The following is an 11,166-nucleotide window of genomic DNA, read 5'->3' on the forward strand; positions in this document are numbered from 1 at the left end:
AGGGTTTTATAACCTCATCTTGCAGATGACATGCTATCACTTCTGCTGTATCCTATTGGTCATACACACCAACTCTGGTACAAAGTGGGGGGAGACATTACCGGAGTATGAGTAGCAGGAGGTGGGAATCATTGGGAGCCATTCTGGAGACTGGCTACCACTGAAGGAAGTGGTTCTCCTTACTTGCTGACAAAGAGAGAGTTGCTACCCTGCCTTATTTCTAAAGCATTGGGCCTATATCCCCTGCTTTGAATGGTGATTCCTGGAGACTAGCCAATAAATTCAATAAAGTTCTTTCCTTACTGATGACTTGGTACAAAAGGCAGAAAGCAGACATTTGCTTGTATTTTCAAATGGTTTTCTCCTCAGAGCATTTAGCCTGTTCGGCCAGTCCTTCAAGGTTCTGAATCGCTCTATAAAGCACGTTGGAAGGAGGCCTCATTGAGGATATTTACATAAGGTAGTAGAATTCTTTTTATGTCATTTCACCTCTAGAGTCCATGCTTACACAGCTATTCAGCTGCATCCAAGGCTGGATTTAAAACAGTTCTTTCACAATTTAGGACTCCTTAGTTCTCTTTTGTTCACAAAAGAGGAACCAGCTAAAACTGGGATTGTTTCCAATAGCCTGTTTAAAGAAGGTCACTGTTGGGTTATCTCTGTGACCAGTTATAGTAAGATTTGAAGACTTGATGAAAATAATAAGTTTAACACATCAATCAGTGGCTTATCAGTGATCATTATTGGCTGTTTGGAGGAATTCTGTTACATTTAAATTGAATGTATTTTTTCACTCTGAACAAATAAATGAAAGAGTATTCAGGCTTTACTTCTGACTCAACCAGAATATTTTTTTTTTTTATGGGGGGGAAGGTCATTCAAACTCCAGTGCTTGCTTGTGTAACTGATTCTGGGCATCTGATGAATGGCAGGCAAGCCACAACCCCAAGTTCTCTTTCCAGAAACTGCCTTATTATCTCTTTCCATATATATTTAGCCTGCATTTTGGAGTTGAACTTAGTGCTTATGCAAATATATCAAAGGAGTGATGACTGCTTTTCCTACTGCCTCAGGCTGTAGTTGGCTTGAGAAGAGTGGCAGGAGAGAGCATAGCCTGGCTCTGACGAGGGGGGCTACTCTTTCAGCTTAGTTAACCACATAAGGTGGATTCTATTATTGTTCCCAGCTATGTGCTCCCTCCCCACCCCCTTAGCCAGGTGACTGCCAGTGCCTTCTACTAGGCAGAAAATACCTCCCATGTCATAGTTAAGCTTGACCATGTGGCTTTATTTGCACAATAGCAGAAATAGCTCTTCCTCAACCTGGATCCCAGAATAAGATACATGGAGCAGAGCTGAGCAGAGTTGTAGTAACTCTCAGACCTGTAAGTGAGAAATGCATGTGTATCATTGCAAACTGTTTAGATTTTAGAGTTGTTTGTTTTTACAACCAAGATGATTAGTACATACATAAACTGTGAAAAGGTCATGTACTGTGATGAATCGTGATGTCATGGCTGCCAGCCATTGGACAGGCTGTCCCCTTGCATTCCCTGTAATGAAAGGACTGATGGCATCCACTGTTTCACGTATTTGAAAGTAATGAGGAATAGAACTCTCAACTGTAAGAAATACCCATAAATGTACATGTTTTCTACCTCTGTATAATGGATGACCAATAGACTAGATGGTGGTGAGCAGCTTAAGTTTGAAAAGAGAATTGTAGTACATGTTAATCTGTTTTAAAGGTTTGACAGAACGTCCTCAGAAAAGGAACTATTTAGAAGAACTATGGGGTCTTTATTCATTCATTCCTTTATTGATTATTATACCCATGAGGACTAGGAAGATATTAACAAGGAAAAGGCAGATTCTTGGATTTTAGAGCAGGAAATATACAAAGGGTACTAAGAATTCTGAGGGTAGAGACTGCTGGTTTCAGGAGGTGGGATGTCAGATTAATGGGGGAAGTGAAGTTTGAATTGGACCTGGAAGGAAGGAAGGACTTATGTTATGAAGTATAATGGAGGAAAAGACATTCCAGAAGATCGGACCCACGGGCAAAATGTCAGAGATGGAAAAGCATGCGATGTTTATGAGAAACAATGTGCATTTTCACTTTAATGCTGCATAAGGCACAGGGAAGAAAATGGGCTCAGGTGAGAGTATGAAGAGACTTGAGTTAGACATGGTAGTTCAGGCTTTGATTTCTAGGAAGTGGGGAAGCACCAGAGATTTTCAAGAAGGGGATTATACTGTTATTGCTCAGAAAGACATATATGGCAGCAACAAGTAGTATATTTGACTCATCCTGTCTGATTTTCTTCTATCGTTCCCCTTTTCTAAATAACATAGGATGAAGATAGATAGTTACTTAGGAGTCTAGGTCTTTTCAAAGATTTTTTATTTGCTTTCATTGATTTTTCTCTATTGTAGGTCTGTTTTCTGTGTTAACTGATTTTTGACTCAGCTTTATTTTTTTCTTTTTTCACCTTGTTTGGGTATAACTTTCTCTACTAGCTTCTTAAGGCAGACACTCTGACCATAGATATTAGATCTCTCTTCTTTTCTTGCATAAGCATGTAAAACTATAGATTCCCCTTGAAGCACTGCTTCAGCTGCAGCTAAGGTTTTGATAAGTTGTGCTTTCATATTTTTAGTTCAAAATATTTTCTAAATTCCTTGTGACCTATCCTTTGACCTGTGGCTTATTTAGGGGTGTTTTGTTTAATCTCCTCATGCTGTGGAATTTTCTGGATAACTTTTTGTTACTCCTCTTATTTAAATCCTTTATAGTCAGGGAATGCCTTTTGGTTTATTTTAGTATTTTAAAATTTAAATAACGTGAATGTACTTAATGCTACTGAATTGTACACTCAACAATGGTTAAAGCGGTAAATTTAATATACTTTCCATAATAATAAATGTTAGCTATTACAACTGAATACAATATGTTTTAAAACAGTCTGTTATGTCTCATTTGACCTGTGGTGAGTTTCCCAGTGTCAGTGTTGTTGGCTAGAGTGTTTGTTGTTCAAATTTTCTGTATTGTTACTAACCTTCTGTCTGGTTAGTCTGTAAACGAACAGCGAGGAATTTTGAAATCTCTAACTATAATTGCAGAGTTTTCTGTTTCTCCTTTCAATTCTATTAATTTTTGCTTAATGTTTTTTAAGGAGCTCTGTTCTTGGGTGCATGTCCACTTAATGCTGTGTCTTGTTCATGACTGTACCCTTTATCACCCTGACACCTGCTGCACTAGCATCTTGAGCTCATCACACTTGACAGCTTTTTCCAGATGGTAGGCCGGATCCATAACCAATACTTGGGGGAACCCAGAAAGCTATGCCAGTGAATTTCCCACTCAACTCAGGGATGACTTTGCCCACAACCTTGGCAGCTCCAGTAGATACAGGGATGATGTCCTAGGCAGCTCTTCACTGCCATATCAGTTTCCCAGATGGGCCACCCACAGTCTGAGTGTCCATGATGACAGAGGCTGTGGTCCCTCCAAGACACCAAAGTCACCCTGGATGACTTTTATCTAGGAGGCAAAGCATTTGGTGCTGCAGGAGGCATAGCTGACAATCTTAAGAAAGTTGTCATACCTCTCATGGTTCAGGGAGTCTGGAATGGAAACTGTGTTGACGAAGGGAGCATCACAAATAACACAGGCATCAGTAGAAGGGGAATAGATGATGACCCCTTTGTCTCCACCCTTCAAGTGAACAGAAAGGCCCATTGGACTCCACAATATATTTAGTATCAGTAGCACCACATCTGATGTTGGCAACCTCTTGCATTTGGAAGATAGAGATGGTCTTCCCATGGATGATAAGCTTCTTGTTTTCAGCCCTGATTGTGCCACAGAAGTTGCCATGTGTGAAATCATACTGGAACATGTACATCACTTAAATTATGCAATGAAGGATGGCATTTACTCGGTGGTAATCTCATTTTGTTGGAGTTGAAAGCAACCCTGGCTTCCAGGCACCCAATATGGACTCATCTGTTTACTCTGACATCATGTGTTAGGGATGTGGCTGACATTGCATGACAACATGTGGCTATCTGTGGAACAGGGAGAGTAGAGTGCTACTTATCTTTCAAGTAAGTTAAAAATGAGGACAATTCTCTTTTTTCTTATGTTGATCATTTTTGGTGTTCTTCATTTCTTTGTATAGATTCAGGTCTCAATCTTGCATAATTTTCCCATGCCCCCCAAATTTTCTTTAACATTTCCTTTAGCGCAGATCTGCAGGTGGAACGATTTTGCAGCACAGGTTTTATTTCACTTTTTGGAAGGGTAGTTATGCTGTGGCCCCAGGGTTTAACCAGCAGAGGGCGCTGGGCCATTCCACAGTTTGAGATGCTAAGGCACTTCCGGCCGGCTTTCAGGCTCTCAGTGAAGCTGTAGCCCTGGTCATGGCACTGAATTTATAGATGAGCTTGTTTCAATGCCAGGCTTGACAAGGAAAGAGAATAGCTGCTCTCAACGGTCTGCTAGAAAAATTAAAATATTACTAGGAAGTGGTAATAGTTTACTTGGAATAGGTCAACAGGAATTTGTAGTGTCATTCAAATATTGAATTTTTTGTTTTTCCTAGCAAGAAGTGTACTAGTGTGAGTTATGGGTTAATTTTCATTCCCAGAGAAGAATTGGTCCAGCCTTGCTTTAGGTGTGTGTCTCTGTCCTTTCCAAGGCACTCCTTGCTGTTCATGCTTTTTCCTCTTGAAAATGCCCATTCCTTTTTTTTAATGTCGTCTCAGAAGTAAGTAGTCGTAGCCATCGTGTTAATGATTTTGACCTGAGTGCTAGAGTAGTTTGCCACTTGTCTGAAGATTTTATTCTATTATTAATTTCATTTTAGATATATGAACGTCATGCTTTATTTGCAGAGAATCTTATAATTTGATATGAAATAGAAAGGGGTTTCCTACCTCTAAAAGCCCATGAACTGTTTCATATGCAGAAGCACCCATACTTTGTAAGGACAGGTTGATGGAAAAAAAAGAAGTGAAAATATTCTTTCAGTAAATATGGGAATTCATGAATGATGATGCCACTTTTCTTCATTCTGTGATAGAAGTTTTGCCTTTTATATTCTGCAGCCAGCCACCATCAGAGAGGCAGTTACATATACCTTGATAGACTCATTTTTGTTACATAGTGGTTGTGTGACTTTTGGCAAGATAGTCTCTCAACCTTTTCCCTTTTCTGACATTGGGATAACCATAGTATTTAGCTCACAGGGTTATTGTGAGTTTAACGAGATAACGCATGGAAACTACTCAGTTACAGTGTCTCCCATACTGATGCAATAAATGTCAAGGATTATTTTAATTAGCTTTTATGTTCAGTGAAATACATGAAATCAAATAAAACTGAATCATCTCCACTGTGTGGATACTTCAGGAAGCATGGAGAGAGCACAAGAGAGATAAACAAGTGGAAAAATGCTAATTTTTTTCTAATTTAATGGAAGGCCCTATAAACAGAATATAATATAATATAAAGAGAACTCATATGGCTTCTTGAGAAGCTTTCTGTGATAAACCAGTACTAACATTAAAGTGCAATACAGAGGTCACCGGGCTTTGTATCAGTACACTTTGCTTCATCATGGCTCTATCACTTCCTATCATCTAATTTTTTCAAATATACCTATTATTCTCTCTGGCCGTACATAGGAGATAAACCTCTTTTGGAGCTCTCTGACAAAAGTCAGGAAGTTTATGATGCTCTGTCTGGAGGGACCATTGGTTGCTATGAATAGGTGAGACTATACTCCTGACATCAGTAACTGAATGCCACTTGTTATGGGCTGAATTGTGTCCCCCTCCCCCTGAACTCATCTGTTGAAGTCCTAGCCCCCAGTACCACAGAATATGACTGTATTTGAAGACAGGGTCTTGAAGAAAATAATCAAGGTTAAATGAGGTCATTGGTTAAATGAGCCCTAACCCAATATGAGAAGAGATAAGGACACAGACATGTGCAGAGAAAGACCATGTGAAGACACCGGAGAAGGTGACCGTCTACAAGGGCTTCACAAGATACCAACCCTGCTGACACCTCTGGAGGCTGGACTTCTAGGTTCCAGAATCATGAGGAAATAAATTCCTGTTGTGTAAGCCACCCAGTCTGTGGCACTTTGGTATAGCAGTAAATTGACATTCCACCTGTCACCCTTGTTCCGTGTCTCCTTGTTAGCCTGACTTCTTCAAGGGCTTGGGGACCTCACTATGTGGGTAATGTTGTAAGCTTATGATGAACCCTCTTCATGCTTGCCTTAAATAAAAAAGAATTAAATATCTGAAAAATGAAAAATGACTGAACTGAAGTCATATTTGAAAGCCTATTTTCCTTTAAATGCTGGGGCTTGACAATGCGTCACAGATTAAAGTCCACCAAGAAATGACAGTGGGGCTAACTGTGCATTCTCTGAACCTGTCAACTGTTTCCTTTACCTAGAAAGATTCTTAGAAGAGCAAAGAAAAAAGGATAGGCACCTCTTTCTAGTTTTCAGAGCTGGATATGTGAATATTGGATGCTGCCGTCCAGCCTACAAGGAAAGGGAGTGTGCCCTCAAGACAAGTGTACTGAGGGAGTGATTGCCTTTAGGAAGCCAGAGGAATAGTTCAGGTATTACAAAAGCTCATGCTCTGAATGTTAAGTTGCCAAGTGTTTCTGTTGCTGTCAAAAGCAGCAGGTCCGCTGCAAAATGTGAGTGACTTGTAGCAGCATTGTAAGTTAACAGCCAGTATTTGTTTGCTGTTGCTGCCATAACAAATTACCACAAACTTAGCAGCTTCAAACAGCACCCATTCATTATCTTAATAGTCCATGAGGTCAGAGTCTGGGCACAGTGAGGCTCAGCTAGGTTCTCTCAGCTCAGCTCCACCCAGAGACTAAAACCAAGATGCCAGCCAGCCTGGGCTCTTACCTGGAGGCTCTGGGAAGAATCTGCTTCCAAGCTCACTGGTTTTCAGAATTCAGTTGTAAGACTGAGGTCCCCGTTTCCTTAACCCCTTTCTTTCCCCAGCCATCAGTAACTGGTTAAGTCTTTCTCCTGCTTTCATTCACTGACATCCCCTTCTGCTACCAGCTGGAAAAAAGATCTCTGATTTTAAAGGCTCATGTGATTAGATTAGGTCCACCTGGATAATCTCACTATTTAAAGTCAACTGATTAACAACTTTAATTACATCTTCCAAGTTCCTTTTGCTGTATAAGCTAATATATTCCTGGGAGTAATGAACAAATATTACAGGGACCAGAAGTCTGCCTGCCACACATCCTTAAGTGTTCTTCTAGCTTACCTAAATCAATTTTTATTTCATTTTGGAATAGTTATAAACATGTAGGTAGTATTTAAATAATGGCATTTTGACTTCCATGGATGCACGTGTCTTTATGTTTTTATTTTTTTAAATAAAATCTTCATTTCTCCTCTGATTTCCAAACACAGTCTCAACTAAATTTTCTGGCATTGGTGGATGATTTCCATGGTTATCTCTGAACTATTTGCATAGCAAGTCTATTACCTTGCTCTTAATCACAAAATGGGACTTTTTAAAGATTTCCAGGTGTGAATACAAGTAAAGAAAATACATTAATTCTAATTGAAAAAAAAACCCACTTTTGTCAGGAGTTTTCAAACTTCAGTGTGCATCAGAATCACCTGGAGAGCTTATTAAACGATTGCCGGGCTTTACTCAAGTTTCTGATTCAGTATCTATGAGATGGAGCCTTGATAATTTACATTTTTAATGAGTTCCTAGTAATGTTATTACTACCAGTCCAGGGTGCACACTTTGGAAACCATTGCTTTAGGTTGTTTTATTTCTATTTTTTTCTGTTTATGGGGAAGCACAAATTTGCTGCTTTATGTCTTTGGGGATACCTGAAATATACATATTACTATGATTATTTTATACTTACCCCATCAAATAACATCATAGAGTAGAAAACAGAAAAAAAATGACATGGAAAGAAGGAAGCCTAGTCTTTAATGATATTTAGGATATTTCCTTAAATGTACCATGCGATGATGAGTTTGTTTTTAATCTCATATTTAGTCTTGCCTTATCTAAATATGGCCCTATAAATATTAACATGAGACAGTAGGAAGGTCTGGTGACAAGGGAATAGCCAAAGAAGAAAGTGAAGTATTAACATTCAGATGTTTCCATTGGAGGTAAAGTGTTGGGGAAAATTTTTTAATCCTCATTTAAATATCATGCTTCATCTACTGAACAAAATAGGAAATATTTGTTAAAACTTTGTCCCAAAGTACAGTAAAATATTTTTGCCAATGGTATAATTGTCTACATTGATTAGGGTTATGTCTGTTCTAAAATGTTTATCTGCTTCTCATGGGGAAGGATTTACCATAAAATATTTCATGGTGAAATTGGAGAATTTTTCAGCAAAGTAGGATATTATTTCTTAGAGATGACAGTTGTTTCTTTCATGTTATGAAGTTCCTATTAATGATAATTATCACTGTTTCTAATGAAGATAAGATTGATGAAGTGGTTATTATAATAGTGGTTACCATCAGTACCTAGTATATAATACTAGATGTTACTATGTAAGAAGAAGGTCAAAACTCCAATCGGTAAGTGGAGATATTGAATAAGCATCCTTTGATCAATTCAGTGGAGGTGAGGAATGTGGCGCAGCTACACATAAGACACACTAGACGTGGTCTTTGGAAGCGTAGAAGCAAATGGAAGTCTCGGGGAGATGAAAAGAACTCTGAGCAAAGAAGAAGGGAAAGGACGATAATGAAAAGGGTTATTTTCCCTTTTCTCAAATATGTCACAGTGGATTTCTAAGTTTCTTCTCTGACCTCTTTTCTTCAGTATAGCTCTAGCCAGTCTGCTAGCTTCTTAGAAGCCCGTTGGGAGAAGCAGGAAAATAATATTCCTCAGTACCTCCAGTATTCGACATGGAGGCCTTTGAAGTCCAGGAAATCTGACTCTGAAATCAGTCCCCCTTGAGCACCCCTGCTTGGAAGGAAAGAGCCCCAAAGGCCGTGGGAGAGGGCAGATGGGCTGTACACATTGACATTGGTAAGAAATTTCTAGTGTCTATGTGCAATTTTAATACTTAATTTTTATACATATGTTTTGAGTTTTAATAAACTGAAGATGATTTATAATGTGAGTTCGTGACAAGAATAGACATAGGAGCAATGCCAACAATTAAAATGTAGCCCAGCTGTGGGCTGAGGTTCCAGCTGCCTGGGGCAGTTCATGACAGACTAGGCAGATAGGTCTGTGTCCTGTTGGGCTCTGCCATTTTTACATGATTGTGGCGATGAATTGGAAGCAAATTCCCTGGTAAATCTCAAATCTTAATGATTCGTGGATTCTGAAATAACAATTCCAAGAACGTTCCCTTACATCAGCAAGTTTGTTGTTGTTGTTGTTCAAAGATGCTTCCTTGCTCAAAGCAACTACAAAAATCCCAGGGGGTCTTGTCACATAAGAAGCCAGAGGCAAGTATCTGCTAGATGCCCCTAGATATTTTCCCTCTTTAGGTTACAAATTGCTTCTACGGATCCTGGACCCAGATAGCAGTCATGCAATAGATTTTGAGCTTAAGTTGCTGATCCATCAATGGGAGTGAACTTACACACGTAGGAACATCTTTCAAATCAAAGTGTAGCTGCATATGGGTCTGTGAGATGGACTAGAAGGACCCATAATAGGTATTAAAATCCTGCCTGATATGTTTGTGACCCATTTGTCTGCTGTATATACAGTGTGGCAGAGTTTTTGGTTACATCAGTGATCTATTGCAGTTTGAGATTGAAATACTAGCTTAAAGTGCCTGTGATGTGCCAGGCACTTGGGAGGATGTTTACATTTGATTCTAATATCAGCCGATTTGGGAAAACTGAGGCTCAGAGTGGCAGACGGATTACAAATGGATTGTAAGTCTGGGTGTATCTGGCTCCAAAGCCCACTTTACATACTGAAGTGCTGCTGAAATCTGATTGGAACATGGCTTGGATGACTTTTGCAAAAGTCACAGTGTTCTCATATGTAAAACAATACATCATCTCTAAGGTTAATTCAAAACTCTAAAAACTTGACTGCATTCCCCAGAGATAAAAAAAGGATGTCACAAGGACATTGGTGAAATCTCCTCTACCACTTTCAGGCTGAGAAGGAATTTCCTCCAACTTCGTAAAAACACTCACACCCATTTAAGTTCAGTTTATTCAAAGTCCTTTGGGTGTAAATAAATGAGATGTTTTAACAAGGTCATTACTTTTAGAAAATAGATAGCATAACAAATAACAGAACAATTGGCACCAGGAATAACTTTCTTGGTTTTACTCATCCTAGATTGGCTAATTTATTTTCCTTCCTCTAGAGGAGTGAAGAACGTTGAGCACGGCCCTAATTAAAGTCCTGTCACAAAGTGTCGCCGTAATTTAGACCTCGTTGAAGCCTTGACTCCCGCTGCAAATCTCTAAGTGGTCTGGCCCCTGCCCACCTCTCCAGTTCATCTCCTGCTAGACTCATCTCAGACCAGTCACACTAGCCCTCCTGCTGTCCTTTGAACACTCCAGGCCTCACTTCCCCAGGGCCTTTCTATTCTCATCGCCTGGAACGCTCTTCCCACAGACACTTCCATGGCATATTCCTGCGCTTTATTCAGATCTCAGCACAAAGGGCTCCTCATCATAGAGCAGCCGTTGGACCACAGTGGCTAAAAGAGCGTGTCCCTTCTGCCCATCCCCCCGGCCCTCTCAATACTCTGCTCTGCTCTGTTTTTGTTTTTGTTTTTCATAACACTTACTCTTATGCTATATTGCACATTTATTTTTTAAAATTTATTCTACCTCCTCCCACCCCTACCCCCACCAGAACCCCAGACTGTAAACTCCCAGAGGGCAAAGAACCTGCTTATCTTGTTTTATCAGTCTGCTCCAGCCCCTAAGACAACCTTGTCAAGTCAATGCCCAATAAATGCCGTATTTGCTGCATCAGTTGAAGGTGGAGTTGTAAGCAACTTTTGTCTAACACATTTAAAAGTATGTAATCTGAATAGAGCTTCTCAGGAAAATTAAAACCAAGCGAAAGAGCTAATCAGATTAATTTTTTTCTCTGTCTTTGCTTTAAGAAGCAGACTGAAGCTTCCTGG

General features: G+C 39.6%; 1 pseudogene; it reads right to left on the reverse strand.

The window, feature by feature from the left end:
- Window positions 1-3,274: 3,274 nt before the first annotated feature.
- On the reverse strand, window positions 3,275-3,907 carry LOC116663654 (annotated as a pseudogene).
- Window positions 3,908-11,166: the final 7,259 nt, after the last annotated feature.

Source organism: Camelus ferus, chromosome 1 (genome assembly GCF_009834535.1).
Source record: "Camelus ferus isolate YT-003-E chromosome 1, BCGSAC_Cfer_1.0, whole genome shotgun sequence".
Lineage (NCBI taxonomy): Eukaryota > Metazoa > Chordata > Mammalia > Artiodactyla > Camelidae > Camelus > Camelus ferus.